A 25,424-nucleotide genomic window follows, 5' to 3' on the forward strand; every position below is an offset into this window, starting at 1 on the left:
GAAGCAAAGTCGGACGTAGCAGAAGGTCGGGGGCAGGCGGCAAGGTTCGTAGTCAGGGGAGATAGCAATAGTTCTGGTACACAGGGTATAAACACACAAAGAACGCTTTCACTGGCACTAAGGCAACAAGATCCGGCAAGGGAGTGCAAGGGAGGAGACTAGATATAAGCAGGGAACAGGTGGGAACCAATTAAGCTAATTGGGCCAGGCACCAATCATTGGTGCACTGGCCCTTTAAGTCTCAGGGAGCTGGCGCGCGCGCGCCCTAGAGAGCGGAGCCGCGCGCGCCAGCACATGACCGCAGGAGACGGGAACGGGTAAGTGACCTGGGATGCGACTCGCAAGCGGGCGCGTCCCGCTGTGCGAATCGCATCCCCAACGGCCATGGCAGAGCAGCGCTCCCGGTCAGCGCTGACCGGGGAGCTGCAGGGAGAAGGACGCCGTGAGCGCTCCGGGGAGGAGCGGGGACCCGGAGCGCTAGGCGTAACAGTACCCCCCCCCTTAGGTCTCCCCTTCTCTTTATCGGGTAACTGCCTCCCCTGGGATGAGGACACCGGGAAAGGATGGAGGGATTCCTCAACGGCAGGCAGAACCGCAGGAGTAGGAATGGGGAGAGAGGGCAGAGGGCGGGACCTGGCACGGGGCAGTGTGACACCAGGACGAGGGCCATGAGGGGACACAGAAGCTTGCCTGATGGAACTGGGAGGGGGGGAGGGGCATTTCCTGTGGCAGGCAGAGTCCTTAATGACCTTAGGGGGACCAGATACAGGAGGAACCACAGAGTTACGGCAAGGGTTACTGGGAACCGGTTTTAGACAGTTCTTGGAACAAGAGGACCCCCAACTCTTGATCTCCCCAGTGGACCAATCCAGGGTTGGGGAATGAAGTTGAAGCCAGGGAAGTCCAAGGAGAATTTCCGAGGTGCAATTGGGGAGGACCAAAAGTTCAATCCTCTCGTGGTGAGATCCGATGCTCATAAGAAGGGGCTCCGTGCGGAAACGTATGGTACAGTCCACCCTGGCTCCGTTGACCGCGGAAATGTGGAGTGGCTTGACAAGACGGGTCACCGGAATCCGGAATTTATTCACAAAGGAGTCCCGAATAAAATTCCCAGAAGCTCCAGAGTCCAGGCAGGCCACGGCTGAGAGGGGAGAGCTGGCTGAAGTGGAAATCCGAACAGGTACCGTGAGACGTGGAGAAGCCGACTTGGCATCAAGAGACGCCACACCCACGAGAGCTGAGTGCGAGCGTGCGTTTCCCAGACGTGGAGGACGGATTGGGCAATCCACCAGAAAATGTTCAGTACTGGCACAGTACAAACAAAGATTCTCTTCCTTACGGCGATTCCTCTCTTCCAGGGTCAGGCGAGACCGATCCACTTGCATGGCCTCCTCGGCGGGAGGCCTAGGCGCAGATTGCAGTGGAGACTGTGGGAGAGGTGTCCAGAGATCTAAGTCCTTTTCCTGGCGGAGCTCTTGATGCCTCTCAGAAAAACGCATGTCAATGCGAGTGGCTAGATGAATGAGTTCATGCAGGTTAGCAGGAGTCTCTCGTGCGGCCAGAACATCCTTAATGTTGCTGGATAGGCCTTTTTTAAAGGTCGCGCAGAGAGCCTCATTATTCCAGGATAGTTCAGAAGCAAGAGTACGGAATTGTATGGCGTACTCGCCAACGGAGGAATTACCCTGGACCAGGTTCAGCAGGGCAGTCTCAGCAGAAGAGGCTCGGGCAGGTTCCTCAAAGACACTTCGAATTTCCGAGAAGAAGGAGTGTACAGAGGCAGTGACAGGGTCATCGCGGTCCCAGAGCGGTGTGGCCCATGACAGGGCTTTTCCAGACAGAAGGCTGACTACGAAAGCCACCTTAGACCTTTCAGTAGGAAACTGATCCGACATCATCTCCAGATGCAGGGAACATTGGGAAAGGAAGCCACGGCAAAACTTAGAGTCCCCATTAAATTTGTCCGGCAAAGACAGGCGGAGGCTAGGAGTGGCCACTCGCTGCGGAAGAGGTGCAGGAGCTGGCGGAGGAGATGGTTGCTGCTGCTGTAGCTGAGACTGAATCTGCTGTAGCTGCGACTGGAGTTGCTGAGTCATGGTGGTCAAGTACGACAGCTGGTGATCTTGTTGGGCAATCTGTCGGGCTTGCTGGGCGACCAGTGTGGGGAGGTCGGCGACAACAGGCAGAGGAACTTCAGCGGGATCCATGGCCGGATCTACTGTCACGATGCCGGCTGGCAGGAGGTGGATCCTCTGTGCCAGAGAGGGATGGCGAGGACCGTGCTAGTGGACCGGTTCTAAGACACTACTGGTTTTCACCAGAGCCCGCCGCAAAGCGGGATGGTCTTGCTGCGGCGGTAGTGACCAGGTCGTATCCACTAGCAACGGCACCTCTCTGGCTGCTGAAGATAGGCGAGGTACAAGGGAGTAGGCAGAAGCAAAGTCGGACGTAGCAGAAGGTCGGGGGCAGGCGGCAAGGTTCGTAGTCAGGGGAGATAGCAATAGTTCTGGTACACAGGGTATAAACACACAAAGAACGCTTTCACTGGCACTAAGGCAACAAGATCCGGCAAGGGAGTGCAAGGGAGGAGACTAGATATAAGCAGGGAACAGGTGGGAACCAATTAAGCTAATTGGGCCAGGCACCAATCATTGGTGCACTGGCCCTTTAAGTCTCAGGGAGCTGGCGCGCGCGCGCCCTAGAGAGCGGAGCCGCGCGCGCCAGCACATGACCGCAGGAGACGGGAACGGGTAAGTGACCTGGGATGCGACTCGCAAGCGGGCGCGTCCCGCTGTGCGAATCGCATCCCCAACGGCCATGGCAGAGCAGCGCTCCCGGTCAGCGCTGACCGGGGAGCTGCAGGGAGAAGGACGCCGTGAGCGCTCCGGGGAGGAGCGGGGACCCGGAGCGCTAGGCGTAACAACAATTATACAAAAATATTTTTATTTAAAGTGGAAGGAGCAAGTCTTTTTCCTGGTTTTGAGCCAAGCACATCCCCAAAATTTCATTTCAGTGCACCCCTAGTTCCAGTCATCTCTGCCCCACCAATAAGCTTGTCATCCCTATCCTGTGGCTATGTAACTATGCCAGTTAGAAAAAATCATTTTGAATTCTCATTCACTAAATACAATAGTTTTTAACAACTCGGTTATGAAACCTGTGCCCTGCATGCGATTTACAGTATTTTGACCAGTGACTTCATGACCTAGCTCTTCCAGCGGTCAGTCATTGCGGTCACTGCATGCTGTATACATGGGGATCACATTTATTATTTTTTGGATCCCTCTCCATAGAGAATGTTAGAGTGCTGTGTGTAACCATGTCTTCTTAACAGATTTATCTTAAGGCAGGTTCTTGCTTATGCTGTACAAGACAGCAAGAATATAATCGTAAAGTGCATTGACCTTGCTATTTATTGCAGAGCAGATGTGACCTAAACATCTACCACAAGGATAAACAAAATATAATATTGTGTAAGAACTGAGTCACAATTGCAGATATTATATATAAATACACCTTACTATGCCATATACACAGTATATCTCTGTCATAGTAAAGTATCACTGTGGATTTTGGGGCTTTATTATTGATGACCTATCCTTAGGCTATGTCAGATCAGCAGGGACTTTCTAATCTAATTCCTATGTAAATGTTTTGAGTCATGTAAATTGACATGCATTTCAAAATTGTGCCTAAATCTGCTATTCTACTTCTGCATATAACTATTTATTACAGGAGAGAGCTTGTCGCTTTGTTTCCACAACAGCCACCTCGAGCACCCATAGAATCGCACCCATAGAATCCCATTTTACAGGGTCTCACACTGGAGAAGGCTGCTATAAGACCGGAGCAAGAAGCTGGTCTCAGAATGCAGAGCAACATGTAGCAGAAGCAAAAAGAACGGCGCCCCATTTGGGCATTAAGGCACCAACTTTGAAATGCATTCCATTTAGACAAATAACTATCACACACAGTGTTGCACGATAGAAGTTTTTCCAAAAGACACAAGAGGTAACTCTGACCCTGTCTGCCGCTATGTACTACATTGTATCTCCAAAGGCAAGCTGGTTAGATGGCACAGTGGGTCTAATATGAGCAAATTAAGATAAAAGCACAGGGGTTTAGTGTCTTCTGCAGCATACAGAATATCAAATGCTTAGAAAAGGTCACAATCCATCCATTCATCTCTGTGGCTAGATAATTCTTCATAAAAGGCCACAACTAGAGCTTCAGAGTTTAAAAAAAATGAAAGTTAAAAGTGTATTGGCTGAATGTGGAAGCACTTTTCCTATGGTGAAGAACAGCTAAAGCAGCAAGTCAACTCCCTGAAAGAAAGCCAGTATGGTAGATAGGGGGAAATCATTAAAGGTGCAGGTACATAAGCTGACAATACCAAGATGGCAGGCAAAGGATTAGTTACTATGGCTGCCTGCAAGAACACATATGTGTCAAAAGTTATAGGAGGTGTGGGATGTAAAGAATACAAACAAGCCAATATTCCATGGCTCAGTCTACAATTCACTTGCTGGATGACTTGGTAGGGAAATTCCAAAACTATATTGGAAGGGTGGTTGACACAGCAGCACTTAAAGGGGTAGTCCAGTGGTGAAAAGCTTATCCCCTATCCTAAGGATAGGGGATAAGTTTCAGATCGCGGGGGGGCCGACCGCTGGGGCCCCCCACAATCTCCTGTATGGGGCCCCGGCTCGTTGGCCAGATAGCGTGTTGACCACCGCACGAAGTGGCAGCCAACACGCCCCCTCAATACAACTCTATGGCAGATCTGGAGATTGCCGAAGACATCGATCCGGCTCTACCATAGAGTTGTATTGAGGGGGCGTGTCAACCGCCTCTTCGTGGAGTGGTCAACACGACCCCTTCCCGCGGGCTGTCAGAGCCCGTACAGGGGATCACGAGGGGCCCCAGCGGTCGGACCCCCCGCGATCGGATCCCCTGTGATCTGAAACTTATCCCCTATCCTTAGGATAGGGGATACGTTTTTCCCCACTGGATATCTCCTTTAAGATGTATAGTCTGTAGATACTGTTAAGTTTCACTAGTAAAAAGTTACAATAAGTTTGGGCAAAGGCGCAACAAACCATACATTGTGACAGAATCAAGGACGGGTGAGAAGGCGGTACCAGGAAGGGGAAAAAAAATCAGAGGGATGAGACAAGAGCCAGGCTGAGGACAAGGGCAGTTTTGCAATTAAAAAATCATTTACAGAGTCAAAATCCAGGAACAAACAACAGATTTCCCTTGATCTGCAGGCAAGCCCACAAGGTCACGGTCTCTTTAAATTAGCAGTTTGGATAAAATCTAAAGGAAATATGGTTGCCATGGCAACAGGACGCTTCCGCAACAGAGAGCAGCATAGCCAAGATCAGAACAACTAAAGCTAAAGTCTGCAGGGTTGCAGAGAGGCCACAGTACAGGACAGAAAGTATGGTTAACTAGTAACCTGACGTGAAAGGCTACTGGAGAAAACTTACAAGTCCGAACAAGCTAAACTGGATTCATGACAAGAACTTTTTTCAGTTATTGTATTGTTCAGTTATCAGTTCTTTTGTCTCCCTGTTCATTCCTGTATTCGTACTACTTTTACAGCTGATATTGGGTGGATAAAATAGTCTGGACCACAACTAAGAATTCCCCTTCGATAAAGACCACATGTCCTTGTTAAAGTTTGGTATTGTTAATAATTGGTTTCTGGGCCTTAGGAATTAAGACAAACTGGAATTTATCTTAGTCTATTAATATGCATTTTTCAAGTGCCATCTTTTTATACCAGGCACATTACAGAAATTTCTACAATGGTATATGCCAATGTATTACATAGTTATTGGTAAATGATTATGTCAGTGCTGTATTATCCCTTAGCGCAACAGTTGAGAAGGAGAAATAAAGGCTTGACACAGTATTATTAGCAGCATTCAGGTTTGGTACACTTGGCATTAGTTGTTCATTGCCTGAAACTATATTGACAACATTGCTCGTGTGGCCTATTGCCACAGCAATAGGCCATCCTACGTGTTGTTTCCACCTGCCTATAATATCATAGGGCACTGAAGCAGGATCACAGCATCCCAATGACTCACATTGTACGTAATCTGTGCTGTGCGCAGACGGATAGACAAGGATGACATTATTACATTGCATCCCATGTTAGATTTTAGCTCCAGCTTTCCTCACTTAACCAGGTTTGTAATGTTAAATTGTCATTTATCTGAGTAGTAAATTCTTCTCTTTAAACAGTACAAGCTGACTCTAGTACTCTGATAAAAAAAAAAGCTGTGCACCCTTGCCTTAAAGCGTACCCGTCCAACAAAAAAACATTTACTTTTATTATATATCACTCAGTACCTAATCCTGACCATGTACATCAAATTTTTATGTCTAGCACCTTTATTTATTTTTTTATTACACTTTTAATTTAGCTCACTAGTCTGAATTCCTCTCAAAAGGAGGAGGCGTGACCTCACTGTGCAGGTCTCCGCCCCCTTCCTCAGTATGCTGTCTTTTCACATCTCCCCTAGCATTAGCAAAACTACAACTCCCAGCTTGTCCTCACTGACAGCAGCGGAACACAAGCTGACAGTGGGAGGATTTTTCCTCCAGCTGTGAGCCCTGCACTCACAGCTGTCAATCAAGAAAGTCTGTCCATGGCATAGATGATGATGCATGGACACAGCAGGACTAGTATGTCCAAGCAGGCAGGGGGGGGCAGTTGTTTGACTGGCTTTTTCAGTATGAAATACTGAAAATTTTCTAATCAAAGCAATTGCAAAACCTATTGATTTTGTATGCTTTACAACATATCAAAAGTTTTTGTATCTGACAGTGCTCATTTAACTTTAATTGTTTTTTTACAATGGAATATTTATAAAGTATACCTCCAAACTACCTAATTGAGATGTATATTAAAACAGTCTGTTGTCTCAATCCTAGAAGACCACACTGATCTATGGTCTATGGTATTTTTACTAAATCTGACTTCTCCTTGTCAGAAGAACAACTCCTCAGAACTGATCTTTCCACGCTGAATATTTCATGTAACTCAGTAATGACAGATTTTATATCTTAAAAGTGAATCCCTTTAAAAACTCCCTGAAATAAAAATAAAAGCTGAATTATTTTTGGCTGCCCTTACAGCTGTATTTGAGACAAGTACAGTAGTTCTGAAGAGACAAGTCTAGCAGATGAATAATTTATATGAATAGATTAAATATTATCTGACTGCTGATCCCTAGGCTTTTGAACAGGATACACTGAACAGAGAAAAGTGTTACTGAGCGCTGCAATAGAGCGAGTAGGGTAAAGTATTGTATATGATACTTCTCTTCCAAGTCATACAAATAAAGGGTGTTGCTGAAAACATTATTCATGGGGGCGCATGTACTGTTGTCCCTCTTAAAGGGGTACTCCGATGAAAACTTTTGTTTTTAAATCAATTGGTGCCAGAAAGTTAAACAGACTTCTATTAAAAATTTTTAATCCTTCCAGTATCAGCTGCTGTATACTACAGAGGAAATTCTTTTCTTTTGGGATTTCTTTTCTGTCACGACCACAGTGCTCTCTGCTGACACCTCTGTAAATTTTAGGAACTGTCCAGAGCAGCATATGTTTCCTAAGGGGATTTTCTCCTGCTCTGGACAGTTCCTTACATGGACAGAGGTGTCAGCAGAGAGCACTGTGTTCGTGACAGAAAATAAATCCAAAAAGAAAAGAATTTCCTCCGTAGTATACCGCCGCTAATAAGTACAGGAAGGATTAAGATTTTTTAATAGAAGTAATTTACAAATCTAAAAAAGACTGTATGTGCAGCTCACAACCTGGGATATTCGAGGTTAATGTGGATAAAAATCGGTCCCCACCGATGAAATAATGAAAAATCAAGTATACAAATTTAACCACACCTCAAGAATATCCCCCTACTGGGTACACAATGAATAAGAAATGAGACAGATGGTTTTGAAAAAATGCAAATATTTAATAAAAGGCAGAAATAACAATAAAAGATATTTAAAACGATCAGAGCATTAATAGTTGTATACTGTCATTGGGCCCTAATGACAGATTAGTATTAAAGCAACTACCTAATAAATTCTAGGATGGTCCATAAATGTTGATCCGATGTGGACCGTTAGTCCGGCAAAAAATAGCACAGTAGGTGTTTCAATGATGACACAATTTTTTAAGGTGGCTTTGAATGGATTCGCTCACAGTTTGTATAGAATGAATGGAACAGTCTCACCCTAGCTGCTGGTTTCGCACTGCGGCGGACTGATGAAGACAAGTGCTGTAATCTCTGCAGTGTTCTCGGCGTGAATGCCTTAGCAGGTGGAGGGTTCCGGCAAGGAGCTCCCTCGTAAGCGGTCTGTGGTGTCAGCAAACACAGATGTCAGTAACGGACTCACGCTGGAAGCAGCAGACTTGTGGTAGGCTCGATGTACCAGATCAGTAGTTAGTGCAGCAAGTGATTTGGGTTGCGAACTTCCATGCCGGCTAGGATTCAGGTAATGTTGGTAATTAAGGTAGTGCTGGTATAGCGCTCTGTTCAGATGAAACGGTCTAGACGCATTTCAGGGTGCTAAAATTTACCCCTTCTTCAGTGGGCAAGGTAAAAACCATCTGTCTCATTTTTTATTTATTGTGTACCCTGTAGGGTGATATTCTTGAGGTGTGGTTAAATTTGTATACTTAATTTACAAATCTGTTTAACTTTCCGGCATCAGTTGATTTAAAAAAAAAAAAAAAAAAAAGTTTTCCATCAACTATTATCAACTAAAAACTTTCCCTAATCCCACCCCCCCCCATCTGTTCCTGACTCTAACTATCTCTATCCCTGTGACTATTTCAAGTTTAAACCCCCAGTAAATACCTTTTTACATTTATCTTCGGTAGCTCAGTTTGAAGCTGTGTGCGAGGGGAGGAAGTGGGCGTGGCCGGGCAGGCGCAATGTCATCTGATGCCTGCCAGGGATGGCTTTGCCCTTCTTCCTATATGCTGCACTCCCTCTCGGGAGCGCGCATACAGGCTGAGTACAGGGCAGGGAGGGCAGCCTCTGAGTCTCCTCCTCTCTGTTTGGCTATACACGTGCCATACAGAGAGGAGGAACGTCAGAGGACTGAGATGCCATGCCCTGCAGGGATTCACACGCAGCACTCGCTCCCGCCTGTCAGTTTGTGATTTCGGATTAAGCAACCAGGCCCACGTGAGTCCGAAATCACTGAAAAATTGACTCCTAGGGAGACCCCTAATGGCCAAAATTTCAAAAGTAAAAAACACATGAAAGGACATTTTTTTTAATAGAATCCAATTACAAACTTAATCTATATATATTAAACTATAAAATATAAAAAAAAAAACTTTTGATGAGAGGTACTCTTTAACCCCTTAAGGACGCAGCCCTTTTTCACCTTAAGGATGTCGCTTTACGAATTAATAACTCGAAAACGCTTTTACCGAATATTCTGATTCCAAGACTGTTTTTTCGTGACATACTCTACTTTATTTTGGTGGTAAATTTTCGGCTTTACTTGCATCCTTTTTTGGTGAAAAATGCCAAAATGTCATTAAAATTTTGAAAATTTTGCATTTTTCAAACTTTGAAGCTCTCTACTTGTAAGGAAAATGGATATTCCAAGTAAATTTTATTTTTATTCACAAATACAATATGTCCACTTTATGTTGGCATCATAAAATGGACATATTTTAGCTTTTTGAAAAAATTAGAGGGCTTCAAAGTAGAGCAGCAATTTTCTAAAATTTCATGAAAATTGCAAAATCTGAAAGGACAGATGTTACAGAACTACAACTCCCATCATGCCTGGGCAGTCTAGGCATGCTGAGAGTTGTAGTTTGGCAACATCTGGAGGGCTACCGTTTGGGCGCCACTGTAACAGTGGTCTCCAAACTGTGACCCTCCAGATCTTGCAAAACTAAAACTCCCAGCATGCCCAGACAGCCTTCGGCTGTCTGGGTATGCTGGGAGTTGCAGTTTGGCCTTCCTAGTGGTTGCCACAGTAAAGATCACTTTACTTTCACTTTCATTGCCCCCCACCGTAGTTTCCCTAACTGAGCCAGGATCCAGCAGTCTCCAGCGACGATCCGGGGTCCCCAGGCATCTTCTCCTCCAGGTACCGGCCTCCATCTTCTCCCCACGTTCCCCTCGACATCCAGGGGTGGGCAGAACGGGGGTTGCCATGGCAACCCACTGTCCTGCCCTGCCATTGGTCAGAATCAGTTCTGACCAATGGCAGGGGATAGGAGGAGATCCCAGCACTGCGACCTCGCTCCTATCCCTCAGGATGATCAGGGCTGTCCCTGACAGCTCCGATCATCCCTACTTTCCGGGTGATCGGGGCACCAGAGATCCGATCAGCCCGGAATAGCAGAAAATCGCATGTCGGAACTGACATGCGATTTTCTACGATCGCCGACACGGGGGGGGGGTCTCAGGACAATGCGCCGGGATGCCTGCTGAATGATTTCAGCAGTCATTCCGGTCCGGTCCCCAACCGGCTAGCGGCGGGGACCGGAATTCCCACGGGTGTATGCATACGCCCCACATCCTTAAAGGGGTTCTCCCCAAAGGATAGGGGATAAGATGCCTGATCACGGGAGTCCCGCCGCTGGGGAACCCCGGGATCTTGTACGCGGCACCCCGTTTGCAATCAGTCCCTGAAGCATGCTCGCTCCGGGTCTGATTACGGACGACCACCGGGCCGGCGGCGTGTGACGTCATGCCTCCGCCCCTGTTTGACGTCACACTCCGCCCCTCAATGCAAGTCTATGGGAGGGGGCGTGGTAGGCTTGCATTGAGGGGCGGAGCGTGATGTCACACGGGGGCGGAGGCGTGACGTCACACGCCGCCGGCCCGGTGATCGTCTGTAATCAGACCCGGAGTGAACACGCTCCGGGGACTGATTACAAACGGGGCGCCCCGTGCAAGATCCCGGGGGTCCCCAGCGGCAGGACTCCCGCGATCAAGCATCTTATCCCCTATCCATTGGATAGGGGATAAGATGTGTAAGCACCGGAGAACCCCTTTAAGGTCTCCGGATGCAGGGCGTATGCATACACCCGGCATCCTTAAAAGGTTAAAGGAAAACTTTCAGCCAGTTCACCCACACTAAACCCAATACACTGGGTTATAGTGTGAGTGAACTGGAGTCCATACAGGGGTCACTTCCATTTTTTGTCCACTGACCGCCGAGTAATGCCCCTGTAAATTTCCGCTCTTTGGTCCATGGATCGCGCTTTGAGGCGGGGCCCCCGCCGGCCATCTTCCTCTGCCTCCCGGAGTGAACGTCCTAAGCCTGCCTCCGTACTTAGCATATTCATTACCTTCAACTCCACGTCCTAGCGACGTGGAGTCACATGTCCCGTAAGCGCAGCGCTCTGTCTGCAGAGCGCATGCGCCTAAAGATTTTACCCATGAGGACGTGAGAGCGCTCTGTATGCTGTGCTCATGGGACATGTGACTCCACGTCACTAGGTCGTGGAGTTGAAGGAAATTAATATGCTAAGTACGGGGTCGGCCTTAGGACGTTCACTCGGGGAGGCAGAAGCAGTGTCAACTTGTGAGCCCCATTGGGGGCAGGGATCAATGTAAGTGATGACAATCTCCGTAAAGCACTGCATAATGTGTCGGTGCAATATAAAATAAATGTATTATTATTAAGTAGTCTTTCTAAAACTTCTAACCAAGACCTAAACATGTCCAACCAATCTGAGAAATTTCCTACAGACATTTTCGGCCCAAATTGTGGTGAACGATGTGAAGTCTGGACCCTGAGGGTCCGAAACTTGCGCTGTATATTCTGCACATGCAAAGATCATTCTAAGAATTTCACGAGTTCCTAATTTCTTTCCTGTACGTTAAGTTAACCACATACCAATATTTTTGCTGCAAGGAAAAGTGAATAACCAGCTGGGACAACTTAACAAGGACATGCCAGCAGTTACATAATAAATAATGGCTAGATAGGCCATGGTTAGACAGACCATCTCCTCGTATTCAGCGTACGCAGGTGTATGCGAGTAGGCACAGAACCTCAGACTGTAGGGAACAACACTATTAAAGTTATTTCTCAATATTATATGGATAATCATTCAGTAAAGCCTTTTATTCGGGGAGACAATAAAGAAGCAGAAAAGAAGACAAACATGTGAAGGTGAATGATGACTGAAAGATGTATTTGTAAATAAATTACTGCAATTCAGAAATACATTCATGCCTTTGAAAGTACATCTGGACTGTAGTTCTAAAGAATTGTCATTTCCCTACTCTTATGCACAGTTTTAACCCCTTAACGATCACAGACGTAAAAGTACGTCCTGGTGCGGAGGTACTTAGCGCACCAGGACATACATTTACGTCCTGTCTATGACCGCGAGCATTGGAGCGGTGTTCATGTCATACACTGCAGGTCCCAGCTCAGTAGCCGGGGACCCGCTAGTAATGGCCGACATCCGCGATCGCGCGGATGTCCGCCATTAACCCCTCAGAAGGCAAGGAGGAAAAAATGAAAAGCAAAAATAAAATTGGCCTGGTCCTTAAAGGGGTATTCCGGGCAAAAACATCTTATCCCCTATAGAAAGTTTAAGATGATAAGATGTGTGATCGCGGGGGGCCCGCCGCTGGGACCCCCCGCTATCTCCCTGCAGCAGCCCGCATTCTATGCGTAGCTGCGTCTGAACTTTCGGAAACCGCCGGCTTTCGAGATGGGGACGTGACATCACGCCACGCCCCCTCCATTCTTGTCTATGGGAGGGGGCGTTGCGGCCATTACGCCCCCTCCCATAGAAATGAATGGAGGGGGCGTGGCGTGATGTCCCGTCCCCGTCTCGGAAGCCCGGAAGTCCAAACTTCAGACGCAGCTACGCATAGAATAGGCTGCTGCAGGGAGATCGCGGGGGGTCCCAGCGGCGGGCCCCTGTGATCAGACATCTTATCCCCTATCCTTTCAATAGGGGATAAGATGTTTTTGCCCGGAATACCCATTCAGGGTCAAAACAGGCTTGGTCCTTAAGGGGTTAAACAGGAAAGGTTTAGATGGGGAAAAAAACAATGCGAAAATGGATCTACTGCCATGGCAAAATATTTCATAGACCCCGTTTGGCAAGTGTCATAAAAACATTTTGTAGTATACAGTCGTACTGTATATGAGATAAAGTGCCCCTACTGTATGTTATTGGAAAATGAATCAGTTCAGGTGTTCTGTGAGAGCCCTATCCCTGTGTTTTTATGATAGATGCTCTCTATATACTAAGAGCAAATTAAAGTGCCACCAATAATAGTTTCATTTCAAAATGTTAAGGACATAGCCCTCCCTTACCAAAAGTGTCAAATACAAATGTGTATAAATTCATATAGGCAAGGATGTTTTTCCTAAGCCAATGGCTGATTGCCATGAAGGGCCAAAAAGACCAGTTCAGAGATTATTTATTGCTCAAGCTATGTGATACGAACGCCGATCTACAAGTTCAACACTCATTCTTAGGGCAGCTAGGCCCTCAGTTGTTCCTTTATACAGTGGGTAAAATAATTATTGAACACGTCACTATTTTCTCTGATGCACCCCCACCTCAATTGTGCCTGAAGGATCATTTAGGATAACGGGTGGCAGGGGGAAGATGATGATGCCGAGCAGGCAAGTGAGGCAGCTAGTTTCCATTGCCTGATGCTTGGCTGCTTAGCTTATTTCCAGTGCTGCACGGTGACGGAACAGGTGGGAAAAATAGGGGGACTCTGAGGTAATGTTCCCATGCGCCAAATTAATCAAATGGCGTACGACTTTTGGTGAATTTGGTCCAGGAAAGGTGTATTCTTAGGTGACTTTTCTCATATATAATATGAGTAAAATATACTAGTAAAATATTGATGAATGCCACTCCAAATGTTTACCAGATATTGGTAGCAGACCAAGTAATTTACACATGTAAATATCAATTAAGTTATGTGTAATAATGTGAAATGACACAGGGGAAAGTAAGGGAGGAGCAAAAAGGCATAAAAAAAAACAAGAAAACAGCTGAAATCTATCAGTAATGACAAAGCAATCCAGCCACTTGTCAGTGCAAATTAATATCAGCTGGTTCAGGCTGAACTGATGGCCAACAAAAAGGTCTTATCACCACGGTGTCATGACATGACATATTTCATGATGGGTAAATTCAAAAAGCTGTCTTAAGACCTTTGAAGCCTAACTGTTGCAAAACATAACATTGGTTACAGGCACATTTGTAAGCTTCTGAATGTTCCAATGAGCACTGTTAAGGTCATAATATGGTAGCAAGAAAATAATTTCACCATAAATTTCCCTCGACCAGGTGCTCCTTGCAAGATTTCTCAGGGAGGAGTGAAAAGAATAACCAGAAGATTTGTCCAAGAGCCAAGGACACTTGTGGAGAGCTTCAAAAAGACCTGGAAATATCAGGTACTGTTGTCTCAAAGAAAACAGTAAGTAATGCACTTTGCCACTGTGACCGGTATGCATGTTCACCACACAAGACTCCATTGCTGAACAAAAAGCATGTTGAAGCCAATTTAAAGTTTGCTGCACAACATTTGGAAAAGCCAGTGAGATACTGGGAGAATACAGTGTGGTCATATGAGACAAAATGGAACTGTCTGGATGCCATAATACACACCATGTTTGGAGGAAAAATGGCCCTGCATATCACCCTAAAAAAACCATACCAAGAGTGAAATTTGGAGGTGGGAACACCATAATGTGGGTCTGCTTTTTAGCAAATGGTATTGGCAAATTTCACATAATTGATGGAAGGATGAATGGGCAAATTTTTGACAAATATCTGCTGTCATCTACTAGGATGATGAAGATGAAACAAGGGCAGACATTTCAACAAGACAATGATCCCAAACGCACAGCCAAGAAAAAATGGTTCTCAAATGGTTTCAAAAAAAGAAAATAAAGCTGCTAGAATAACCAAGCCAATCACTTGACTTTAATCCCATTGAAAATCTATGGAAAGAACTGAAGATCATGGTTTATAGAAGGGGCCCATAGAACCATCAAAATTTGAAGGACAGGTCTTGAAGCTGTCATTACCAACAAAGGTGTTTGTGCAAAATATTAAGTAAATACAGTGGTCCCTCAACATACGATGGTAATTCGTTCCAAACGACCCATCGTTTGTCGAATCCATCGTATGTTGAGGGATCCGTGCAATGTAAAGTATAGGAAGTTTGTACTCACCTATCCCCGCCGCTCCGGACCGCGTCCTCACCGCTCCCGATGCTGTCCCAGGGGCTCCCGATGCTGTCCCGCTGCTCCGGGTCCACTTCGCGATCCTCCGGCTTCTTCCGCATCTTCTGCAGGGTCCGGGCCTCGCTTTCTGGTGACGTTATTACGCCGCTGCGCCGGCACGGCGTGCGTAACGATGTAATAACGACGCCGGAAAGCGGGGCCCGGACCCTGGAGAAGATACAGAATACGCCGGAGGATCGCGAAGTGGACCCGGAGCAGCGGGGATAGGCAAGTGAATCTGTCCGTGATGCTTAAACTGCTATCCGACAGCAGCTTAAGCATTTTGTGCTGTCGGATAGCAGTTAATGCGATGGCCCAGACATATAAAAGCATCGTATGTCGATGCTGACATCGACATGCAATGGCCTCTGCATGTTCAATACTTTTTCCCTGTGTCATTTCACATTATTACACATAACTTATTTTCTGAGGTTGTTTGTTTTGGTTTCTTTGTATGTATCGATTACTTGGGTTGTTACCAACATCTAGTAAATTGCATGCCAATAGCACCTTTGAAAATATATTTACGGAGAGAAATAGTGACATATTTGACATTTATTTCAACCGCTGTATGTGTCCTCAACTTATGATCGTCTCAATAATTGCAATTAAAAACGTGAATGTGTGAATATTTAGTGTGTAATATTGTAATGTCTGACACTTTTCTCCATATGTACACCCCAAATTGTAATGAGCTACTGGATATGTTGGCGCTATATAAATACATATTATGTTATGTGCATGAATTGTTGGTTATTTTTCAGTTTCAATACAGAATCTTGATAAATATTGCAGCAATGAATAATGTCTTCTGCCCTGTTTGTACTCTTCACTGGGCACCTTTTGTCTTTGCCGATTTCTCCATGTCTATTGTCCTGACTGCAGTGACAGGAAGGGAAACCAAGCTGTCAGACCTCAGCATCATTTACCTTTATCAACCACAGCAGCTCCTGACCTTCCAGTCACCTGCTATGATTAGAGAATCCTATAGACTTGTGCGCATGTGATGTCATCCATTTATTGCTGCTCTACATGAGTATAACCAGATGTGCTATATTCTGACCCTATCAATGTTTTAAAGCGGAGAGGTGTGTTTTTTTTAACTTGCAGTTTTAGACTAGTGTAACATAGACACACAAATAGGGCACCTGCCTTTTCTTATACGATAAAAACTTTTTGAGAAACCACCCAAAAGTGCAGTAAAATGTGGTCTTCTACAGGGCTTGATCTTTCTCAAGAAAACAACCACCATGTAAAATATTTTGTGGTCTGAAAATCCGGCACAAAAAATCTGGTCTGGATAAGAGGGTGGTGCTCTCAAAAAGTAATCTTTTGGAGAGGTTTCACCATATAACTTATAGAATAATACCCAGCTGCTAATTCAAAGCACAACACTGGGTCTATACGAGTAACCCCTAGAGACAGGGCATGAACTCATGTCTCACTGGTAAAGAATTCAATGGACTGACACAGTTAAATGCGTTGTGCCAAATCTGAAAAGGCGTTTTTAAGGATCCAAGGCACCAGTAATATTATCATGTATTTCTGGGAGGGGAAAGAAGAGGCTATAGGAAAGTCTATCCAAAGTATCAAGGTTAGAGTTCTTCATTAAAAATTTTGTTTAACATGAAACACAACTATTATGCCCATTGTCTTAAGAGTTAATATTTTATTTAAGAGATCTGATTTCTGGGTTATTTCACAGTAATATTAAGAGGGGTTGTTTGCCCAACAAACAGACTCTTTCTATTATTTAAATACCTAACAACTGTCTGATTGTGTGGAGCTTCCACCACCAGTCACGAGAACAGGGATCCTGTGTCCACCCTGATTGGATGGAGTCTGTTTTGTGGGCCCTTTAAGCTGTTCAATTGTATTGATAGATCTCATATACAACTGATCGAAATTTATATTGGCTGCACAGGATATCATGATGGAATCTGCAGAGGCCATTGATAAGTTAACAGTCTTATCTAGTAATATAAATTATATTGTCAGCTATATTTGTCATCACATTTTGATGAAATAGACAGTGCTGCAGAATGTCCTGAGTGACTATAACATTGTTACAGACCTAATATACGTCAGAATGATATCAGAGAAGTCACTGAACAAACAGATGTTGTTGACACATTGCTGCTAAAGAGCTTTCCTCCGAGATGAAAACTGCAAGTAACAGATGCTTTGCAATATTATATGACAACACGAGAGCGGATAGCCGAGTAGTGTTCGGCCGAGAGCCGAGTTTGTGCACTTCTGAATATGGGTCTTTTAAATGCTATTCTTTTTGGATATTTTATTGCAAAGTATATTTACACAGAGTAGCATTAGACATTACTTCAATATGTTTTACTTTCCATTACACACGTATGTGTACAGTATGTTAGCGGAGAAAACTACAAGGAGTCACTTAAATACAATATAAATAAAAGTAAGCTTTATTGTATAATATTTAAAATTATTAAAACAAGATGGTGTAACACATCAAAAATACAAAAAGCAACAGCACCAAGACCTCAGCACCGAACAACAGCATATAAAAAATGTATAAAGTGCCTAGTGCCATAGAATAACTATAGGGAGCTAATAATGCAGTATACCCAGGTACCAAAATAAATCAGCCATAACAGAGTTACCAGAAAAGCAGTGGAAGGTCTGGGATGGCACCACTTCAATATACCTGTTACGCCTAGCGCTCCGGGTCCCCGCTCCTCCCCGGAGCGCTCACGGCGTCTTTCTCCCTGCAGCGCCCCGGTCAGTCCCGCTGACCGGGAGCGCTGCACTGTCATGGCCGTTGGGGATGCGATTCGCACAGCGGGACGCGCCCGCTCGCGAATCGCATCCCAGGTCACTTACCCGTCCCGGTCCCCTGCTGTCATGTGCTGGCGCGCGCGGCTCCGCTCTCTAGGGCGCGCGCGCGCCAGCTCTCTGAGACTTAAAGGGCCAGTGCACCAATGATTGGTGCCTGGCCCAATTAGCCTAATTGGCTTCCACCTGGTCCCTGACTATATCTGACCTCCTCCCATGCACTCCCTTGCCGGATCTTGTTGCCTTGTGCCAGTGAAAGCGTTTAGTGTGTCCAAAGCCTGTGTACCTGAACTTCTGCTACCCATCCTGACTACGAACCTTGCCGCCTGCCCCCGACCTTCTGCTACGTCTGACCTTGCCTCTGCCTAGTCCTTCTGTCCCACGCCTTCTCAGCAGTCAGCGAGGTAGAGCCGTTGCTAGTGGATACGACCTGGTTGCTACTGCCGCAGCAAGACCATCCCGCTTTGCGGCGGGCTCTGGTGAAAACCAGTAGCCTCTTAGAACCGGTCCACTAGCACGGTCCACGCCAATCCCTCGCTGACACAGAGGATCCACTACCTGGAAGCCGAATCGTGACAGTAGATCCGGCCATGGATCCCGCTGAGGTGCCGCTGCCAAGTCTCGCTGATCTTCCCACGGTGGTCGCTCAGCAATCGCAGCAGATTGCCCAACAAGGACAGCAGCTGTCGCAGTTGACCGCCATGTTACAGCAACTTCTGCCTCTGCTACAGCAGCAACCATCTCCTCCGCCAGCTCCTGCACCTCCTCCGCAGCGAGTGGCCGCTCCTAACCTACGCTTGTCCCTGCCGGACAAATTTGATGGGGACTCTAAACTCTGCCGTGGATTTTTGTCTCAGTGTTCCCTGCATATGGAGATGTTGTCGGACTTGTTTCCTACAGAACGGTCTAAGGTGGCGTTCGTAGTAAGCCTTCTTTCAGGAAAGGCCTTGTCTTGGGCCACACCGCTCTGGGACCGCAATGATCCTGCCACAGCCACAGTCCAGTCCTTCTTCGCTGAAGTCCGAAGTGTCTTCGAGGAACCTGCCCGAGCCTCTTCTGCTGAGACTGCCTTGCTGAACCTGGTCCAGGGTAATTCTTCCGTTGGCGAGTACGCCATACAATTCCGTACTCTTGCTTCTGAACTATCCTGGAATAATGAGGCTCTCTGCGCGACCTTTAAAAAAGGCCTATCCAGTCGCATCAAGGATGTGCTGGCCGCACGAGAGATTCCTGCCAACCTCCAAGAACTCATCCATTTGGCTACCCGCATTGACATGCGTTTTTCTGAGCGACACCAAGAGCTCCGCCAGGAAAAAGACTTAGATCTCTGGGCACCTCTCCCACAGCATCCTTTGCAGTCTTCGCCTGGGCCTCCCGCCGAGGAGGCCATGCAAGTGGATCGGTCTCGCCTGACCCAGGAAGAGAGGAATCGCCGTAGAGAAGAAAATCTCTGTCTGTACTGTGCCAGTACTGAGCATTTCTTGGTGGATTGCCCTATCCGTCCTCCACGCCTGGGAAACGCACGCACGCACCCAGCTCACGTGGGTGTTGCATCTTTTGGTTCTAAGTCTTCTTCTCCACGTCTCACGGTGCCCGTGCGGATTTCTTCTACAGCCAACTCCTCCCTCTCAGCCGTGGCCTGCTTGGACTCTGGTGCCTCTGGAAATTTTATTTTGGAGTCGTTTGTTAATAAATTCAGCATCCCGGTGACCCGTCTCGTCAAGCCGCTCTACATTTCCGCGGTCAACGGAGCCAGATTGGACTGCACCGTGCGTTACCGCACAGAGCCCCTCCTCATGTCTATTGGACCCCACCTTGAGAGGATTGAGTTCTTCATTCTCCCCAACTGTACCTCTGAGGTCCTCCTCGGTCTGCCTTGGCTCCGGCTTCATTCCCCCACCATTGATTGGACCACCGGGGAGATCAGGAACTGGGACTCTGCCTGCCACAGGAAGTGCCTCTCCCCCCCTCCCAGTCCCGTCAGGCAAGCCTCTGTGCCTCCCCATGGCCCCCGTCCTGGTGTCACACTGCCCCGTGCCAGGCCTCGCCCTCTGCCCTCCCTCCCCATTCCCACTCCTGCTGTACTGCCTGCCGTTGAGGAAACCCTCCATTCTTTCCCGGTGTCCTCATCCCAGGGGAGGCAGTTACCGGACAAAGAGAAGGGGAGACCTAAGGGGGGGGGTACTGTTACGCCTAGCGCTCCGGGTCCCCGCTCCTCCCCGGAGCGCTCACGGCGTCTTTCTCCCTGCAGCGCCCCGGTCAGTCCCGCTGACCGGGAGCGCTGCACTGTCATGGCCGTTGGGGATGCGATTCGCACAGCGGGACGCGCCCGCTCGCGAATCGCATCCCAGGTCACTTACCCGTCCCGGTCCCCTGCTGTCATGTGCTGGCGCGCGCGGCTCCGCTCTCTAGGGGGCGCGCGCGCCAGCTCTCTGAGACTTAAAGGGCCAGTGCACCAATGATTGGTGCCTGGCCCAATTAGCCTAATTGGCTTCCACCTGGTCCCTGACTATATCTGACCTCCTCCCATGCACTCCCTTGCCGGATCTTGTTGCCTTGTGCCAGTGAAAGCGTTTAGTGTGTCCAAAGCCTGTGTACCTGAACTTCTGCTACCCATCCTGACTACGAACCTTGCCGCCTGCCCCCGACCTTCTGCTACGTCTGACCTTGCCTCTGCCTAGTCCTTCTGTCCCACGCCTTCTCAGCAGTCAGCGAGGTAGAGCCGTTGCTAGTGGATACGACCTGGTTGCTACTGCCGCAGCAAGACCATCCCGCTTTGCGGCGGGCTCTGGTGAAAACCAGTAGCCTCTTAGAACCGGTCCACTAGCACGGTCCACGCCAATCCCTCGCTGACACAGAGGATCCACTACCTGGAAGCCGAATCGTGACAATACCTTTTGGTACATAACCTTTGTTTGAAAATCCATAATAAAAATAAATAAATAAATAGTCCCATCTAAACCAAAATGGTGCTAATAAAAACAACAGATCATGAGGCAAACAAACTAGTCCTCACACTGCAGACCGAAAAATAACAAAAGTATAGGGGACAGAATTGGGCAATTCTAAGAATATTTTTAGAAAGTTAAATTTTTTTTAAAGTAGGGAAAAAAAGCTACATATACTGAAAAGGAGGCCTTAGATCATGTTCACATGGAGAAATTTGTGTGCAGAAGCCAGCATAAAAATTCCACTCGGAAATTCAGTTATAGCAGAGTCCCAATGTTTTCACACAGCGGAAGTTCCGACCATATGTTTCAATCTCCTTAATCACGATTCTGGTGTTTGCTGAAATAATTAACATGTTCATTCTTTTGCCAGAATCTGCTTGGAAATGCATTGCCGTCTATGGAGAAGGTGCATTTCCAAGTGGTCCTAGCATAAGAAGAACATGCAAACTTGCGGAATGTCTGTCAGTGTTTTCTTGGCGGACATTCTGCAAATTTTTCGCCACTGGAACATAGCCTTTGGGCTATGTTGAGCCATGAGAAAGGGTAAGGAAAGGCATCTGTATGTCTGTCCCTGTATTACTGAGCAGATTAGTAAAACAAATCCACCTAAACGTCTATGTTATTCTTATCATGACATTCAAGCATTTGGAATATTTTGTTATTAAAAGAAAGGTAAATCTAAAGTCTACCTTATCTCCTTTGTAATGGAGACACAGTCATGGCCATAAATCTTGGCACCCCTGATATTCTTCAAGAAAATAAAGTATTTCTCACAGAAAAGGATTGCAGTAACACGTTTTGCTATACACATGTTTATTCCCTTTGTGTGTATTGGAACTAAACAAAAAAAGGAAGGAAAAAAATAAAATTGGACATAATGTCACACCAAACTCCAAAAATGGGCTGGACAAAATTATTGGCACCCTTTCAAAATTGTGAAAAAATAAGATTGTTTATACATGAGATTGTTTTGCTGCCTCTGGCACTGGGTGCCTTGAATGTGTGCAAGGAATCATGAAATCTGAAGATTACCAAAGGATTTTGGGTCACACTGAACAGTCCAGTGTCAAAAAGCAGGGTTTGCATCCGAGATCTTGGGTCATCCAGCAGGACAATGACCCCAAAAAGCACCCAGAAATGGATGGCAACAAAGCGCTGGAGAGTTCTGAAGTGGCCAACAATGAGTCCAGATCTAAATACCATTGAACACCTGTGGAGAGATCTTCAAATTACTGTTGGGAAAAGGCGCCCTTCCAATAAGAGAGACCTGGAGCAGTTTGCGCAGGAAGAGTGTTCCGACATTCCGGCTGAGAGGTGTAAGAAGCTTATTGATGGTTATAGGAACCGACAGTTATTTTTTCCAAAGGGTGTGCAACCAAATATTAAGTTAAGGGTGCCAATAATTTTGTCCAGCCCATTTTTGTAGTTTAGTGTGACATTATGTGCAATTTGTTTTTTTCCTCCCTTTTTTGTTTTAGTTCCAATACACACAAAGGGAATAAACATGTGTATAGCAAAACATATGTTATTTATTTTCTTGAAAACTTTCAGGGGTGCCAACATTTACGGCTATGACTGTAAGTGCAATCTTTTTTCCTTTGTTATCAGACAGTTCAGGCTGATATGTAGTATTTTTAATCAGATAACTTACAGTATATACTCGAGTATAAGCCGAGTTTTTCAGAACGATTTTTCGTGCTGAAAATGCCCCCCTTGGCTTATCCTCGAGTGAACAAAACAAAAAAATAAAAATCTTCGATGCAGGGATCATCTTCGCTGCAGGGACCGTTCACATTCCAGTGGGAAGGGAGAGCCAGTCCAGGCCATCCACCTTCACCGGGAGGCCCTCTTCTCCGCTCCGGGTCGGTCCTGGACTAGTGATGCTGCATTGACGCCGCTGCGCAGGGACGTCCGTGACATCAGGGGCGTTCCTGCGCACAGACGTCCCAGCGCGGCGGCATCAATGCAGCGTCACTAGTCTGGGGCCAGCCATGAGCGGAGAAGAGGGCATCCCAGTGAAGATAGACGGGCTGGACCAGCTCACCCTCCCCACCGGAATGCGGACAGTCCCTGCAGCTACAAGGCAACAGGACCGAGAGAACTGGGGAGGTGAGTAGACAACAAGGGGGGCCTGTATGATGACGGAGGGGGCGGTCTGGATGATAACAGGGGGATATTGACTGGGGGTGATGATGACAGGGGGGTCTGAATGATGACGGGGGGATGATGACAACGGGGGTTAAGATGATGGGGGGATGATGACGGGGGCCTGGATGATGAAAGAGGGTGATGGTGACAGAGGGGATGATGTATTTCCCACCCCAGGCTTATACTCGAGTGAATACGTTTTCCCAGGTTTTTGGGGTGAAATTAGGGGTCTCAGCTTATATTTGGGTCGACTTATATTTGACGATATACGGTATGTAAAAAAAAATTCTCTATCCCCATGATTTGTATTTTTCCTGATTGATTACTGCCAGTTCTAAAAACCCTCAGAAACATATCCAGTATATACATATCAGTGCATTATGTAAGCTGCTTTTATATACGCTGCACTTTAATTAGCTTTGTACTTTCCAGATTTTCCAGTTTTTCTTGGCCACTGCCAAGACTCTAGCTTTATGCGAACAATTAAAGGGGTCATCCAATATAAGGTGACTTTAGTAATTAAGCGTCATACAGTAATGAGCACGCTTACCAAGCATCTGTGCTTGTGTTGATGGTAAATGGTAGTGTCCTGTGCCCCCCATCATGCTGCTGGCTTGTTTTTGGCAACTGACTACTTCCTGTTTTCGTGGCCTCCCTCAGACTACAATCAAGGTGGGAGGTGGCTTACTTTCCTCTCACATATTGGTCGCTCCACCCATTGCAGCACAGCACAACACAACACACAAGCTGTGGATCTTTGTGATAATGAATGCATGCATATGTGCACAGATAATGTCATCAGGAGGCTGACTTTACACAAAACAGATGAAGCAGCAAAGCCCCCTTTCAGCACCTGACTTATATAGTGTATAAGTGACAACACTTATGTTGTAGGCTGCAGAAAATGAGCTTTGGGGAAAAGAAAGACAAAGAAATTCAATACCAGCCACCAAACACAGGTAAGTGAAGTATATTAGTAACTAGACTAACTTTGCTGCCCCTGTCTCACATTCAAATAATCAAAAATCCCAGGATACCCCAATAACAGGGACAGCAGATGCAGATAAATTTGTCCTGTAGTTAAAGGACATCTGCAGCATTACAAACACTTATCCCCTATCCTCAAGATAGGGGATAAGTGTTTGATCGTGGGGGGGAGGGGGGGTCCGAACGCTGGGGCCCCCGGCGATCTCCTGTATGGGGCCACGGCTCTCCCGTGCAGGGGGCGTGCCAGCCGCATGCATGACGTGCAACCGGCACGCCTCCTCCATATATCTCTATGGGAGAGGCGGGAAGGCAGCATTCGTGCCTCCCCACATCCCCCATAGAACTGTATGGGGACGGGGAGGAGACGGGGCGTCCCAGCGGTCGGACCCCCCGCGATCAAACACTTATCCCCTATCCTGTGAATAGGGGATAAGTGTAATGCCGCTGCAGTTGTCCTTTAATAAAAGTTGTAGAAGTTGGGATAAATTTACAGGACTGGCTTTAATAACTGAGGAAAAAGAGGTTATATAAAGTATATTATTATAACCCACTCAAGGCCATATTTGACAGTGAAGCTTTACATAATGACAAATAATATAAGTCAATTACTTTCAAAACCTTCTAGGGATCAGAAGCAGCAAGTATCAGATGAAAAGTAGTGATACATGAATCTTTATTACCTTGTAGTAACCATTGAGCCTTGTAGTAACCATGGAGACAGATAAGTCTGCAAATGAGCTGTATACACAAAACTACATATGACTGATTTAGATAGCGTCTTGCTCTGATATTTATTGTACTATATTTTTGAGTAAGAACCAGCACTTTAGGATCCTATGGTGCCAGTTCCTACACTGAAGATGGTAGCCTAGCAGCCAGAGAAAGAGCGAGATGATGTCTATTTAAGGCTATGTTCACATTGCCACCATGGCTTCCTTTACAACAGAAAATATGACTGTGCCCAACAGACCCCACTGACTTATAATGGGGTCTATTGGGTTCTTTTGTAGTATCCGTCATTTTGATGGGAAGAAATAGTACAGCACTTTTTTAATACTGTCAAAGCTGATGAAGCCTGATGGCAGTGTGAATGGAGCCTTAGTGCATGCTGGAGCACAATTCAGTGTTGCAGGGTAACAGAAAAATGTCCTACTACAGTATAATCATTAAGAAAAATTATTATTTTGCAAGGTACTGTACTATTATTGTTTTTCTAGTAAAGCGCGTTGTCCCACCCCCCATGTTACGGCCT

At 46.4% G+C, this 25,424-nt stretch overlaps 1 protein-coding gene and 1 long non-coding RNA gene across 7 annotated transcripts in view; one reads left to right on the top strand and one right to left on the bottom strand.

The window, feature by feature from the left end:
* Positions 1–25,424, bottom strand: part of SGSM2 (small G protein signaling modulator 2) — a 469,837-nt gene that overhangs the window by 420,529 nt on the left and 23,884 nt on the right. The window lies entirely within an intron of this gene.
* LOC130356656 (uncharacterized) overlaps positions 1–25,424 on the top strand; it is a 43,853-nt gene that overhangs the window by 1,578 nt on the left and 16,851 nt on the right. Inside the window, exon 2 of the long non-coding RNA XR_008888959.1 lies at positions 14,338–14,444. This is a non-coding gene — a long non-coding RNA (uncharacterized LOC130356656). The remainder of the gene's footprint in view (positions 1–14,337; positions 14,445–25,424) is intronic.

This window comes from Hyla sarda, chromosome 2 (genome assembly GCF_029499605.1).
Source record: "Hyla sarda isolate aHylSar1 chromosome 2, aHylSar1.hap1, whole genome shotgun sequence".
In the NCBI taxonomy this organism is placed as follows: Eukaryota; Metazoa; Chordata; class Amphibia; order Anura; family Hylidae; genus Hyla; species Hyla sarda.